We start from the raw sequence: 16570 nt of genomic DNA on the forward strand, positions 1-16570 counted from the left end.
GATGTAAAAATACAGGCTTTATTTGATGTTACAGGACACAGTCTGAAAGAAATCAGAAGAAACTGCTAAACCTTGTATCTACATTTTTGCACTTTTATTTCTTCAAGCTGACATCATATGTCAGAAAATGTAATTTGAGTCAGTGTAATTTGAGTCAGTGGTGTGTAAATTTACTCATGACTCACACTGTGTTTGAAGCCTGACAAAGGGTTTCAATCCCTGCAAATTTTGGAACAGCCCTTCTGAACATTTTGCATCTGCCTCGTTCTGAGTGCTTTTTCTGGGTCAGTTTTATGATTTTGGTATATCAGCCTGCCCTGTGCTGGCTGCCTAAAGATTTTAATTGGTTATTGGAAGTAATCACTTTGCCTGTTTGCAGGTAAGTGCTGCTGCTTGGGAATGTAAAGGAATATTGATTTTTGGAAACTCAAAAAGGAAGTTTTCCAAATAAATGATGTTTCTTTTTTCTTCAATGCATCCTACTGAGCTTTTGCATATTAACACAAGCTACTTGTTCATTGCAGACCTCTACTTTCCTCTCTCCTAGCTTTGGTTTGAAGCTGAAGTGGATGGACCAGGGCTACAGAAAGAGCAGCAACACTTTTTATTTGGCCTCATGATGCCTCTTAGGCTATTGAGTTGCCTCTCAGGTGTCCAGGAGCCAGTCTACAGCTTTTCTGCCATTTCTATGTGTCTGCAATGGAAGGAATTTATGATCAGGCTTCCCTCACCAAAAAAACCCCAAAAATAATACCCCCACCCCAAAAATGCACACACCCCCCAAACAAAAACAAACAAACAAAAATTATTTTCAGCCCTGGACATGATTTGTTATTGTTTTCTTCCAGCTAAAGCTGGTCTTTGCAGTGAAAAAGGCACAGAACTTGAATTTTCAGTGTTTTATCAACAAAGAGCAGGTTTTTCACTCCCAGCTGTAGTTTTCTGTCACAAAATATTAATCAAGGCTCTTCAGGAGACCGAAAAGCTCTGTCCCAATTACACCCCTGACTTCAGAAATGTAAAGCCAAAAGGAAAGGGACAGTTTTGTCTTTACTCCTTGAAAAATCCCACATTCAAGCAGTCTGAAATCATGGGCTGTGAAATGGAGTGTGGAGTCATGAAAAGTCCTGCCCCTCATCAGTGAAAAGAATTTGGTTTGAAGCTGGCTCCCTGCCAAGTCTCCAAACCCTACCACAAGAAGTGTCGTGTCCCCCCCCCCCAAACCTCAGGGAGAAGAGGGAAAAAACCCTCAAGAGAACCAAAACGAGAGAGAGACAGCTAAAGCAATATATATAAATATATTTATACTTATATTACAGTTATATACAATTGAAATATATATACAATTTCACAAGGAAAAGGGAAAGGGAAGGGGGAAGGGAAAAAAAAGGAACAAAACCAGAATAAAAAATATATATCCTGATCAATAGCCCAAGATCTAGCAACTAAAAGAATTAGCAAAGAATATTTTACTACTCTCCTTGGGACAACGGAGAGTCACGCTGGAGCGACTGCTGGCAACCTCCGTCTCCCAAGGTCGGCAAGGCCTTACCAGGCCTCACTCCCCAACCCGACAGACTCAACAGCAGGGAACCTGCACCTCCAAAGCTGCCGGAAGGAAAAAGAGAGGGCAAAGGCCTCTCCTCCTTTCTTCTTATACCCCGGCTTACGTAAAAATCGTAGGGAATACTGGGTAAATCCGTGCACTTCCTTGGTTACAAACTGGTCACCAAGGAAGGCCTAGACCAAACTCCCACAGGTGGAAATCCTTAAACCTTTTCCTAAATAAGCACACCCTCAGTATTGATGTTCTTCCATTTCCAATCTGTTTGAAATGGAAGAGTCTTAACACAAGGAAGGGTCTTAAATCCTGCAGTTCATCTTCTGGATCCCTTTGGTATTGGGGCTGGTGCCTGCAGTGCCAGCTGGGAATTTTTAAGGATTTGAAATGGTTTATATAAACACTCTCACAGAAAAACTGATGCTGTGCCAAAGTCCCTTGAGACTGTCGTCCCCAGGATGTACCATGAGGGCTCCTAAATTTGGCAAAACTCTCCAGTGAAAATTAGGAAGATGCAGAATTACACATTTTATATTATTGGAAAGATTAATGGGTCACCACCGAGTGGAAATTCTTTGTGTAGGCAGATTCTTCATGTAATTGAAGTGATCAGGAAATCTTCAGTTCTGAAAATCTGCTTAGTGAGTTACATAAATCCCTGGTAGAAACTGGTGTGGAAGTAGCTGTGGCATTGTACTCTATTAGTGCCTGAATACATATTTGAATTTGTTTCTTTGGCTAACGGCTAAGAAGATATTTCAATGGGAACTCTCATTTTGTGTGCAAGATGTGCAGGGTCTAGTCTTGAAGCTGGGATCTCATTAATTTTTCTTTTATCCTTTCAAACACAGAAGTGAGTAAATGTTTGTAATTTTGTGGTTGTTTTGTGTTTTTTCTATTTTGTTTTGTTTTGTTTTGTTTTGTTTTGTTGTTCTTTTTGGGTTTTGCGTGTGTGTGTGGTCCATTAGGAGGCCTAATGTCTGAATTGTTCTGAATTAATAAATTTTAATTTCTTCTAGAACACACTGGGAATTTCAAAGGAAATGCAGGTAGTAACTCTAAGAAGAGTTATGGAGAACAAAAGCCTCATGTGCTGCTGCTGGCTCTTAGCTCCAACCTAATACTACCAGTTTCATGGTAGAATTTCTGGTAGAAATTAAAGTTATCATTATTTTAAGCTTACAGAGAGTAATCAGTCTAATAGAGACACTAACAACATGCAAACCCACGACATTTTAACATATCTTGTGAAAACCTACTCAGCTGTTCTTTCACCCCAGGACAACAGGGCTGGTCAATTCTGAGAGTGTGAAGTCTTGATCAGAAATAAGCAGTAGGCTTTTTAGTATGAGCTGCTCTTCAGAGGATCTTAGAACCAAATAAGCTGTTAATAATTTCTTTAAAACTACTTGCTGATATACAGAATAGATTTTCCACGGTGTTCTTCAAGGTTTCCAGAAAATATCCATTCCTTGAGTGGAGGGTGCATCTGGTAAAATATCATATTCTCTGATCACAATTGTGTTCCCACTGTAACACTGCTCTAAAGTTTATTTACAAGCTAATGAAATTGCTGCTGAAATTAGCATTGGAATTCAGACACACCACCACTTTCTCATTTATAAATAAATGATTTATTTATAATTTTTATTCATAAGAAATTTATTTTATTTAAAATTTTCAGGACATTTTCATGTTGCTTTTTTTCCTTAACTCTGAACATAGACACTTTCAAAGAGACAAACAGGGGCTCTTTGCCACAGAAGTAAAACATTTTCTCTCTTCTGATGGTTCAAATGAGAGACAGGGAAGGAACTGACAAAACAAAATGCTTGAAAGCATCCTCTGTCAGTCTCTCCTGATTATCTGAAGCAAGACCTCTGGAAAAAAATAGGCAGCTTTCAAGTATTTCATCGGGAGATGAACTTATTACTACTCTTATCTTTTCAGTCCAACACTCTGGAACAGAAATCCATGGAGGAATCTGAGCAGTTAGGTGTTTTCAGCCTATCTTGTAGGCGCAGTGTTCATGCATACTCACAGTGGCTTCTTGTGGTTAACAGGATTTTATTTTAAAATGTTTGTTTTCACATATCAGCCTTGTCTCTTGGTGAGGCTAAAGACCCCTTTGTTCCCTGCCCAGGCAAAACCTGCTGCCAACCCATTGCTGCCTTTTTCCATCAATCCCAGACTTTTCCTCTGTCACAGCAACTCTGTGACTGCCTTTGTTGCATCTGTTTTTAGAAAAAAACCAAAACAACAAAATATATACTGCCTTATAAAGAGACTTTGCTTGGCTGTGCTTAACACTCTGGTCTGTTGAGACAGACTCTCAGCTGGCATGTAAATAATTTTAACTGCTGCATGTGCTGCTTTGCCTTATTAATTCTTACCAATTCTGGCCAGGTACTCATTTAAAATAGAGGAATCTGACTGAAACACTGGAAAAGCCAGTGGGATCTCTCCAGAGGGCTTTGGAGTTGGCATGGGTGGTCAGAGAAGTGGTCTGTGTCCCAGTGGTGGATAAAAGGGGGTCTGGGATTAGGTAACACCTGTGGTGGCCCCAGCAGTCTGTGCCCTGTGGTACCTCTGAGGGGTCCTGTGCGCTCTGCCAGGGAGAGGAGACTCTCCTTGTTTGCTGGGAAGCTGCATTTTTTTCTCTCTGCCCATCTCACTCCATCTCTTCCCTTGTTCAGCTTGGTTTCTTGCCATATGTTCTTCCCCTTCTGGCTGTCACTCAGGAAGATTGGCATCTGCCTTGTGCAGAGAGCTCCCTTAATTAGCTCCAGGAGCATCTTGCTCCTGTTTCTCTCCTGCCACACAGGCAGCTGGTGAGACCCTTCCTTCTGTTGATTTGTACTTGTGGCCTTGTCATACAATTCCTGCCTGACCCTTTTCATGGCTGCTCACCAGTGACAATTGAGTACCCCAAAGCCCACTCTTTGATGGACCACCTCACAGGACAGTGCGGAATTCTTCCCCTTCTGTCCCTCCCCCCCCATCTTCTCCTCCCCCTCCTTCTTCTCCTCCCAACCTTTTTTGAACTCTGAGAGGTTTTATACTTGACAAGCCTGAGCACTGCTACTGCCTGCCCTCCCATAGATTTATTCCTTGGGGGTCTGCCCTTCCCCTCTTGGTTCCTTGTGGCTGTCAGATGTGATTTCCCATGGTCCTGCACAGAGATGATGTGAATCGCAAGCCTCAGGCGGTTCTTCCTCTTCCAGGAGACGGGCAGGGCAGGGCTGGCTGTGATGAGCACTGCCAGCCTGGTGAAGGCAGTCTATTTAGCAAGTGGATGCAGATGCTTGGAGAGAAGGCAGCTCCTCTGCAATCCTGACTTGATCCCAATTAAAGATGTGGGAAATCTTTTTCCTCCTCATATTCTGAAAGCCTTGTGACAGATGACTGTGTCTCACTGGAAGAGAGATTAAAGGAGGCTGTTGTTTGGCAGAAGGGGTCAGGAGTATGGCAATGGAAACTATCCAGTGCCTGGGGAGGAGGAAACACATGAGGAGAACTTTAAAAAAACCAAAACTATTTAGCATGGAAATCCAAACAGGAGGAGGAAATATGATGGTACGACAAATTTTGTTCAGAGATGAAGACAGCAAACAAATAATGTTTTCTCAAATAAACCCCTTGATCTACGGACATGCGGTCCCTTGGCAGAGTATCAGGGCAACATCTCTCAAGGCAAGTCAGCTGAATTTATTTGTGTAATAGATTCATATGTGTGGTTCACAAATGCACAAGGTAATGCAGGGGTGTAAAAGGATGTGACTGCAGAAAGTGAGATTCACATTCCTGGCTCTAGTGTTGCATCACAAAATTCATCTACAGTAAGTTAAGGAGAAAGGAGTTCCTGCTTGTGAGTTTTTGTTCTACACCTGGAAAAATCTGGATTGGGTCCTCTGTCAGATTCCAAGAGGCTTTCCGGTGCCTGGAAAACAAGGATTTCTGTGGTGAAAGCTTTCTTTGGCAGGTGGCAGCTACCCAAATCACAGAATCACATGATCATTGAGGTTGGAAAAGACCTTTGGGATCCTTGAGTCCAACCTGTGCCCGATCCCAAACTTGTCACCCAGCCCAGAGCACTGAGTGCCACATCCAGTTGTTCCTTAGACACCTCCAGGATGGACTCCACCACCTCCCTGGGCAGGCCCTTTCAATGCCTGACTACCCTTTCCAGGAAGGAATTCCCCCTGATGTCCAACCTGAACATCCCCTGGCACAGCTTGAGGCCTTTTCCTCTCATTCTGTCCCTTGTTCTCTGGGAGCAGAGACCCATCCCGCCCTCCCTCCCGGCTCCACCATCCTGTCAGGGAGTTGCAGAGAGCGAGAAGGTCCCCCCCGAGCCTCTTCTTCTCCAGGCTGAGCCCCCCAGCTCCCTCAGCTGCTCCTCACAGGACTTACCCTCTACACCCTTCCCCACTTTGTTCTCTTCCCTGGACTCAAAAATGATGATCCATACAGGCAGATGTCTGGGAAATAACTGGCCATAAAGAGTTTGAAGCTTGGGTTGAAGCTGTCCAAAAGGCCAGCTGAAGGACTGGGCTGTGAAAGCCAAGCCCAGCAGAGACCACGTCTGACTGCAGAGGTGAGTGTCAGCCAGAGAGAGAAACAGCAGAGAAAATATTTGCAGGTGAGAATACAAAGGGAGTGCAGACCTGGTAATCCTACAGGGCTGATTCCTGCTTTCCAGCCAGGTTTGACTGGGAAAAAACAGCTTGAGCAGTTGTCTTAGAGACTGATCCTTTATCTTTGTAAACCTGCACTCCTACACCTTTTCCCTGCTGTTAAGTCCTGTGCATCCACCTGGAAACACGTGCCACCTAAGTGCCTACGGTGTTTGAGGAGCCACATCTGCAACTTTGGGAATAGCCCAGAAGCCTTCAGACCTACAGAATCACGTTCCTTCAGGGGCAAACATGAGAAAATCATTATTTGTTAGGAGAGTTTGATTCCCAACTGCTCTGAAAACAATGCCTTTGGGGATTCAATTATCAACAGTTTTATGACTTATCGAAGGCAGCATATGTAATGCTGGAAAATGACTTACAGCTCCTGACACTCTTCTTTGAGTTTCAGAGCTGTTGAACAGTTCAGAAGTCCTCAGTTCTGGAATATAGAGCTGGGATGGATTATTCTGTGCCTCTTACACAGTGTTAAGTGGTGGAAGGCAGGACAGCCAGCTGTCTTACACAGATGTGGGAAGCAGGAGAGGCCATAGGAGAACAGAGCCTGAGAGCAGCAAATACAAATAATACTTCCACAGAGTGATTACAAAGATCCCAGGAGATGTTGCTGGAGTGATTCTTCTTCTTCGAGTCTGTACCTAACACTGAGCCTGTTTGGCAGTATACTGTGTTTTCTGGATATTCCCACAAATTGCAGATCTGATTTGTGCTGGTTTAGAAGTAAACCCGCAGGAAAAATGAACCCAGCTCAAGAGAGATTACAAGTCAGAGTTACAATTTACTAAAACAAGATTACAATAAATGCAGTGATACAGAGAAAAACTGGTTTTCACCCCCAACAAACAGACATATAACCCAGCACCCTGGGACAAGAACAGAACGGTGTTTGTCAACCCCCGTGCTGAGCAGCATGTGGCCCCCTGGGTGCAAAGTAAAAGGAAAGGAAAACCTGTTGGTTCAGATGGTTGCAGTTCTGTTGAAATGATGATCACAGTCTTGTCAAGAGTGGCAGTCCTGTTGAAGTTCTAGTCCTCCTCTGGCTCTGATGAGTGGTACCGGAAGTCCCCAGACCTCAAGATTATATATGGTCAAGTTCAGGTGGGAATGCCCAGTACCTCACCCAGGGCAGGGAGTTTCACAATGGGTGATTTAACTCTGTGAGTCAGGGGATATTATTGGAGTCTTTGATAGTCTAGATCCTGGCAGCTGCCTATTATGGCAGTCCAGTATGGCCCATGAACAGAGATGACCCCTCAGGCTGGGTGTGAAGGTGCTAATGTCTCACAGTTATCACAGGAGTTGTCACACGGAGTTATAACAGCTGTTATCACAGTTATTAGTGTGAAGACAAAGAAACACTCAGAGTTTCTTTAGCACCCAGCTTGTAGCCTGAGGTGTCAGGTGTGCCCGAGGCAGCTGCTGCAAATGATCCATTATTAACAGTCCGTCAGAAATTACACAGAGGGTGTAGAATACACAATTTTGGTTATACCCACACAGCTATAAACTGGCCCCTGTAACTAGGACATGATTTCACTCCTACTGATGTCAGTGGTAGACAGGTGGTGTGTTTAGCAGGAGATGGATTATCCCTTGCCTCAGTAGTATAATTTTACTTTACAGCTCTTGCTCTCAACCTTACTCTTGCTGTCACAGGGAGCTGGAAATTAAGATGTACTGCATCAGAGTGATCTGCCATACCTTGCATGAATTTCCCTCTCCAGTGTCTTTGTTATATTCCCCTGTAACTTTTCCAGGACTCCTTGGAAGATTGAGGAGAGAAGGGTAGTTAGGTTTCCCTGACCTTGCTGCCCCACCACCCAGCTTTGCAAAGTGAAGAGAGCCCCTGAATTAAACAGGAGCATTAATTGCCACATCTCTTGTGAAAATATAATTTTTATTTTTTTTTTATTATTATGAAATAATGTGGAGTGCAGCAATTCCACACAGGATTATGGAAAATTAGGTGCACAGAAGTTCTTTCAAGGAGGTGGGTGCACAGACCTTTCTTGTGCACTTAGGTAAAACCATCTGGACTTAATCTGAACAAGTCCTGAATAAATGAAGGATTTTAAAATAATATAATGTGGTCAATAGGGGTCACAAGGTAAAAAAGGACTAAAGCAGGAAAAATAGAGGATATCAAGCTCAGACCATTATCATAGTCTGATTATGATTCACTTGATAAATGCCTGTTTAAAATTCCCTAATTTCTGCCCCTTATTGTCTCTGGGTATGTAAGCCATCAGATTTTAAGTACAATAACATTTGTAGAATAGAATAGAATAGAATAGAATAGAGTAGAGTAGAGTAGAGTAGAATAGAATAGAATAGAATAGAATAGAATAGAATAGAATAGAATAGAATAGAATAGAATAGAATAGAATAGAATATCCTGAGTGGGAAGGGGCCCACCAGGATCATCCAGTCTAACCCCTGGCCTTGCCCAGGACACCCCAACAATCCCACCCTGTCCCTGAGAGTGTTGTCAAAACGCTTCTTGAGCCCTGGCAGAGTCACCACTGCCCTGGGGAGCCTGTTCAGTGCCCAACCACCCTCTGGGGTAAGAGCCTTTTTCTGATATCCAACCTAAACCTCTCCTGACCCAGCATCAGTCATTCCCTCGATCCTGTCACTGGTCACACAGTGTAGAGATCGGTACTGTGAGAAAAATCTCTGCTTTCAATTTATGAAACGGCAAAAAAATACTTGCAGGACAAGGAAAATTGCAGCAAGAAATCCTTTATTGCAGTGCTGGGTGCAATCCCAAGCCACCCACCTGGAAAAGCACACGCGGTTTGAAAAAAAGCGCTCTTTTTTACCCTTGGCCACCTAAGATGTTGATTATTCAACAGGTGGTGTCAAGGCCTGACAGGGCCTTTCACCTTACAGTCTCCACGAGGCGCCTAAAATTCCTGAAACTAAATGAAAGAGGAGAAATAAATCCCAACACCCCCTGCTTTCCACTTAAATCAATTCGCTTTTAATAAAACCGGATTATTTATTTCTCATAGTACTTGCCCCTCCACTGTCCCTTGGAAGGAAGTTGTAGAATACTATGAGCTTTATACACTTTTGTTACTGTGCCAGTGGTGCTATTTTTGCTTGATAGCCATCTTTCCTCCACAGGGTTTACCCACTGGTGTATTTTTAGAGATCAATCCTGCTCCCTCTGGTGCTTTGATATGCTAAGCAAGCCTTTCCCATATCTTCTGTGAGGGCACTGTGTCCTCCCCAGTTGTCCCAGCAATCCAGTCAGTTTCCCGTCCCAGTTTCAGCTCCTCTTTGAACACAGATGGCTCATCTGCAAAGGCTGTTCCAGATAAGGGTTCATCCGTGTTTAATAAAAGAGCATTAATGGCTTACCTGCCTCCTGGATCCTTCGCCTGATGTGCCAGAGGACTGCATTTCCCTTCTCCACATGACTTTGATAGCAAGGAAGGTCTGATGTACTAATCAATGCAACAGATGCCTGAGCAAGTGACTCCCATCTGATGTTTTCTTTGCTCCAGCCAGGCACCACCACTCAGATTGCACAGTTTTATTAAAATCCTTACTGTGGAATGTGCAATTCTGTTGTAGCAGTTCTTCTGGTGTTCTAGGATGGAGCTATTTGGTGTCTCCTAAGCATAACAGATTGTGCATGTGGGCTTTTGTCCCTGCTGGTGGAAGCCATGCCATCCACCTAACTGGTGGATCTGGGGTGATAAATAAGGACTGAAGAGACTTTTGGGGTTAAAGTGCTGTGATGGAGGAGGAATATCTGCATCTAACCAGGACAAGCAGAGCACCTGGGCAGTTGACAGCTGCAGGGGCCAGTGTATACAGATGAGGTTCCCCAAATAATTGTTTGGGGACGTAGTTCACATCCCATGGAAGTGGAGAAACTTTTCACATGTCTGGAAATGGCTGTGACCTTCATTCTGACAAAAATCAGGTGTCCAAGGAGGGTTCACGGTTTCAAGCAGTGGCAGCTGTTAAGGCCCTCAAAGGTGAGTGGATGAGGTGGAGAACTTGAACAGAGGCAATTCTGGAGCTTTAAAGCAAAGCTGCTGCCCAGTGTAGAGCTCCCAGTCCCTGGCAAAGGGTTGAGATCTACTTGGATGGATCATCCCTTCGGAGGGAAGTGCAGGGAAAGCAAAGGTTAAAGAGGAATTGAAAAGAGTCAGCAATAATTTTAAGTCAAAATGAAGAGGTGATGTCTTGACTAAAGAAGGGTGGTGAGAGATTTGGCAGAAATAAGGCCTTTGTCCTTTAACTATAGAAACCAAAAAAGAGAAGAAAATGCATGGGACAAGTCTAAGGGTAGGATTTTACTTGATGAGTTTAAGGATTAACTAGATGTAGCTACAGGTGAAACGATTTTGTCTCAGAGCACAAGGAAGATGACAAAGTGTAGCACAGTGGCAAAGGCAGGAGGAGGAGGAGAATAAGGGAGTCGGTGTGAGAGTGGAGGTTGCTACATCTGAATCTTGATGGAAGGGAACAGACAGATGCTCTTAGATCAATGTGATCAGGCAAAATGTCGGGTTTATTAGGAGAAAGACAAAATATATAGTGGTAATGACGCTTAGTTTCTTGTTCACACTACATTGGTTACATAAGGAAAACATACTGTGGTGTACAGCACTGATTGGATAACTGCAGTGTCCATAAAACTTGTTTTCTTGCCAAAAGAACTCCTCCTTCACCTTGGCACAAGGCCTGCAGCCATATTAGTGGCGCAGCATTTTTTACTATCCGCACCCAGCCATGCCAAGGTAAAACACACAGAAATGCAAGGGAAATTGTTCACACAATTTCTATGTTGCCACATCTGAATGACACATTGAAATGCTACATCCCAAGAGGGATGCATCCTTACACTAGAAAGACTGTCACTCTTGTTTTATTTTTCTCTAGAAGAGTTGTTTTCCCTCTTTCCTTTTTGCACATAATGAACTAAGCTTAAATTTGCCTTTCTCTAGTAAGAAGATCATGCCTTCATCATTCAGTGCCGTGAGGACAGGTTTTCAGAAGGTCTTTTTGCTTGTTCTGGTTGTCTATAGTGGTGCCTATAGATTTCAAAGGCAGCAAAGTCTGGCCAGTGCTGAATGGAATGTCCTATCCTGTAAGTGACCAAATATGAGGATGTAATTTAATTTCAATGCAGGTAAAATTCTTTGCTGAGCATGAAGGGAAGTTCCACAGTAGAAGAAATTTTTTTCCAAATTTTTTTCCCTTCATAATCTGTAGAATAGACATCATTACTCTGCTACTGATTGTGATTATGTTTGCAGCATTGATCACTGACTTTGTGAGAGGATCAGTGTGGTCAGTCAGAATTATGTTTCATTTTGGTAATACAAAATGTCATACTGTGGTACATACCTGAACTGTGACATTTCCAAAGCACTGTTCCTAGTTTTACTCATTCTAACTGAAGCTCAAGAAATATCATCATTGTTGTAGAACATGTTGTAGAACATATCAGTGTTGTAGAACATGCTTTCCTCCCTCCTTTTCTTTAATCATAATATTTTCCATCAAAATTTCATGAAACATTATAATTACAGGAAGGTGCAATTCTACAGCCTCTCAGTTATATCTCGGAATATGAAAGTATTTTATGGTTTGCATCACATTTCTGTTTTTGTGATTCCCTTCCCTTCCCTTCCCTTCCCTTCCCTTCCCTTCCCTTCCCTTCCCTTCCCTTCTCTTCCCTTCCCTTCCCTTCCCTTCCCTTCCCTTCCCTTCCCTTCCCTTCCCTTCCCTTCCCTTCCCTTCCCTTCCCTTCCCTTCCCTTCCCTTCCCTTCCCTTCCCTTCCCTTCCCTTCCCTTCCCTTCCCTTCCCTTCCCTTCCCTTCCCTTCCCTTCCCTTCCCTTCCCTTCCCTTCCCTTCCCAAACCTTCCCAAACCTTCCCAAACCTTCCCAAACCTTCCCTTCCCAAACCTTACCTTCCCTTCCCAAACCTTCCCTTCCCAAACCTTCCCAAACCTTCCCTTCCCAAACCTTCCCTTCCCAAACCTTCCCTTCCCAAACCTTCCCAAACCTTCCCAAACCTTCCCAAACCTTCCCAAACCTTCCCAAACCTTCCCTTCCCAAACCTTCCCTTCCCAAACCTTCCCTTCCCAAACCTTCCCAAACCTTCCCTTCCCAAACCTTCCCTTCCCTTCCCAAACCTTCCCTTCCCTTCCCAAACCTTCCCTTCCCAAACCTTCCCTTCCCAAACCTTCCCAAACCTTCCCTTCCCAAACCTTCCCAAACCTTCCCTTCCCAAACCTTCCCTTCCCTTCCCAAACCTTCCCTTCCCAAACCTTCCCAAACCTTCCCAAACCTTCCCTTCCCAAACCTTCCCTTCCCAAACCTTCCCAAACCTTCCCTTCCCAAACCTTCCCAAATCTTCCCTTTTCTTTTCCTTTTTCCTTTTTCCTTTCTTTCTTTATCATATATTTACATACCCAAGATTTGATTTTGTTAAAATTAGTATTTTTTTTTCAAACTAAGAACTCTGGACCATATTTATTAACCCCCCCCCCCCAAAAAAAAAAACCAAAGAAAGATAAATGATTGTAGGTAAAGCCTGCTGACTGTCTTTGTGAAAACCACTTTTGATGAGAGATAAGGTCTGACAAGTGAACCAGGTCAAGCAGCATGCATTCTCTCTTTCAAGTTCTTCTGAGTCATGCTTTTAATTTAATGCTTCTCTATGTAAAGTTCAGTGCTTTTTTTTCCTTTTTTTTTTTAAATTAGAAATGTCTGGTGTCCATTGGAAAAGTAGAGATTTACATTGCAAAATTGCAGTAGCAGGGATGAATGAGGAGTAGGAAAAGTCATCAATAGGTGGCTAAAGAATTGGTGCCACCAGCAGAATTTTGTTTTTTTAACCATGGGGCAAATTCTATGGTACCAAGCTTGCTAGAATCAGGTGGGCCTCATCTGTCTAGCAAGGGCAAAAGGACTCCAGCCCGTAAGTTGTTGGGGCTGATCAGGAGGGCTTTAAACTAGGTTTGAAGGGGGAAGGGGTTGAAATCAGGCTCTCCACAGATGAGCCTGAGGGTGAAAAGCCAGAGTTAGAAGTGAAATCAGCAGCCCAGCTGAAGTGCATGTACACCAATGCACACAGCATGGGTAACAAACAAGAGGAGCTGGAAGCCATTGTGCAGCAGGAAAGCTGTGCTGTAGTCGCCACCACGGAAACGTGGTGGGATGATTCACCTGACTGGAGTGCTGCCATGGGTGGCTACAAGCTCTTCAGAAGGGACAGGCGAGGTAGCAGAAGTGGAGGGGTGGCTCTGTATGTTAGAGAGTCTCTTGACTCTGTAGAAGTTGAAGTCAGTAACAATAAGGTTGAGTGCCTGTGGATCAGAATCAGGGGGAAGGCCAACAAGGCTGACATCCTGGTGGGAGACCACAGGATGATAAGGATGATGAATTATTCTACAGGAAGCTGGTGGATATCTCAAAATCACCAGCCCTTGTCCTCATGGGCAACTTTAACCTGCTGGATGTTTGCTGGGAACTCAACACAGGGGAGAAGAGGCAGTCTAGGAGATTCCCAGAGTGTATAGAGGATAATTTCCTGCTCCAGCTGGTAAATGAACCTGCCAGGGGTGGGGCCCTGCTAGACCTGCTGCTTGCAAACAAAGAGGGGCTGGTGGGAGATGTGGTGGTCAGAGGCTGTCTGGGGCACAGTGATCATGAAATGATAGAGTTTTCAATACTCAGGGATGCAAAGAAGGCCATCAATAAAACTTCTACCCTGGACTTCTGGAGGGCAGATTTCAGCCTACTCAGAAGGCTGATTCAGAGGTTACCTTGGGAAACAGCCCTTGAAAACAAAGGGGTCCAGGAGAGATGGACATGCTTCAAGAAACAGGTCTTGATAGCACAGAAGCAGGCTGTCCCAGTGTGCCAAAAGGCGAGCTGGTGGGGAAGACGGCCAGCCTGGCTGAACAGGGAGATTTTGAAGTAAATTAGGAGAAAAAAGAGAGCTTACCAACTGTGGACGAAAGGGCTGGCTACTCATGAAGAGTTTAGGAATATAGTTAGTTCATGTAGAAAGAAAATTAGAGAGACAAAGGCACAATTTGAACTCAATCTAGCCACTCCTGTTAGGGATAACAAGAAGTGCTTCTACAAATACATCAGTAGCAAAAGAAGGGGCAAGGAAAACCTCCACTCTTTACTGGACATAGGGGGGAACATAGTCACCAAAGATGAGGTAAAGGCTGAGGTACTTAACACCTTCTTTGCCTCAGTTTTCAACAGTAATAGAGATTGTTCTCAGGACAACTGTGCTCCAGAGCTGGTAGACAGAGACAGGAAGCCAAATAGCCCCCCTGTAATCCAAGAGGAAGAAGTTAGTGACCTGCTGAGCCACTTGGATCCTCACAGCTCTATGGGTCCAGATGGGATCCATCCTAGGGTGATGAGGGAGCTGGTGGAAGAGCTCACCAAGCCACTCTCCATCATCTACCAACAGTCCTGGCTCACTGGGGAGGTCTCAGATGAATGGAAGTTGGTGAATGTCACACCAATCCACAAAAAGGGCAGCTAGGAGGATCCGGGAAATACAAGCCTGTCAGCCTGACCTCAGTGCCTGGCAAGGTTATGGAGCAGATCATCCTAAGTGCAATCACACAGCATGTACAGGATGGACAAGGGATCAGACCCAGCCAGGGTGGGTTTAGGACGGGCAGGTCCTGTCTGACCAACCTGATCTCCTTTTAAGATCAGGTGACCAACCTGGTGGATGAGGGGAAGGCTGTGGATGTGTCTACCTGCACTTCAGCAAAGCCTTTGACACTGTCTCCCACAGCATTCTCCTGAAAAAGCTGCAGCCCATGGCTTGGACAGGGGCACTCTGTGCTGGGTTAGGAACTGGCTGATGGCTGGGCCCAGAGAGTGGTGGTGAACGGGGCTGCATCCAGTTGGCGGCTGGTCACTAGTGGTGTCCCCCAGGGATCAGTGTTGGGCCCAGTTCTGTTTCTCATCTTTATCAATGATTTAGGTGAGTGTACCATTAGCATATTTGCAGATGATACCAAGTTGGGGGGGAGTGTTGATCAGCTGGAAGGCAGGAGCGCTCTGCAGAGGGACCTGGACAAGCTGGAGAGATGGTCTGATTCCAACGGGATGAGGTTCAACAAGGCCAAGTGCTGGGTCCTGCACTTTGGCCACAACAACCCCCTGCAGCGCTACAGGCTGGGCACAGAGTGGCTGGAGAGCAGCCAAGCGGAAAAGGACCTGGGAGTTTGGATTGACAGGAAGCTGAACATGAGCCAGCAGTGTGCCCAGGTGGCCAAGAAGGCCAATGGCATCCTGGCCTGGATCAGGAACAGTGTTGGCCAGCAGGACCAGGGAAGTGATTCTTCCCCTGTACTCAGCACTGGTGAGGCCACACCTGGAGTGCTGTGTCCTGTTCTGGGCCCCTCAGTTCAGGAAGGATATTGAGGTGCTGGAGCAGGTCCAGAGAAGAGCAACGAGGCTGGTGAAGGGACCTGAATACAAGTCCTATGAGGAGAGGCTGAGGGAGCTGGAATTGTTTAGCCTGGAGAAGAAGAGGCTCAGGGGAGACCTCATCACTCTTTACGACTCCCTGAATGGAGGTTGTAGCCAGGTGGGTGTGTCAGTCTCTTCTCCCAGACAACCAGCAGTAGGACATGGGGACACAGTCTTCAGCTGTGCCAGGGGAGGTTTAGGTTGGATATTAGGATGGAATTTTTTACAGAGACAGTAATGAGGCATTGGAATGGGCTGCCCAGGGAGGTAGTGGATTCACCGTCCCAGGAGGTTTTTAAGATGAGACTGGATGTGGCACTGAGTGCCATGGTCTAGTAACCATGGCAGTGTTGGATCAAGGGTTGGACTTGATCTCGGAGGTCTTTTCCAATCCGGTTGATTATATGATTCTATGAAAAAAAAGACATAAAGATAACGGTCCCCTTAATAACAGAAAATGCACTTTTTGGTACATGTCATTGCAGATGCATAATCTGAATGTTTGCCTTAGATTAGAAAAAGAAAAAAGGTGGGAAGATTATTTATCATTTCACACATTTATCATTGTGACAGGGCCTGATCCAGGTGGACAGGTGCAGACTCCCTTTTCTTTCACTGGTAATTATACGAAGTAGAAATGATGGTCGGGAAAGAACCAGTATGATTTTTGGGTTTAAATCTGCACATAGTTAAAAGGCAGAATTGAACCTTACTGAATTTAAAAGGCAGATGTGTGCTCTAAATGTTGTGCTAGACTGGGGTCTGAACCCAAGTGAAAGCAACTAACTTTTATAAATCAATTAAGTACACCCATAATATTAATATTGT

This window comes from Manacus candei, unplaced genomic scaffold (genome assembly GCF_025592945.1).
Source record: "Manacus candei isolate 608988 ecotype Guabito, Panama unplaced genomic scaffold, ASM2559294v1 h1tg000079l, whole genome shotgun sequence".
Classification (NCBI taxonomy): Eukaryota; Metazoa; Chordata; class Aves; order Passeriformes; family Pipridae; genus Manacus; species Manacus candei.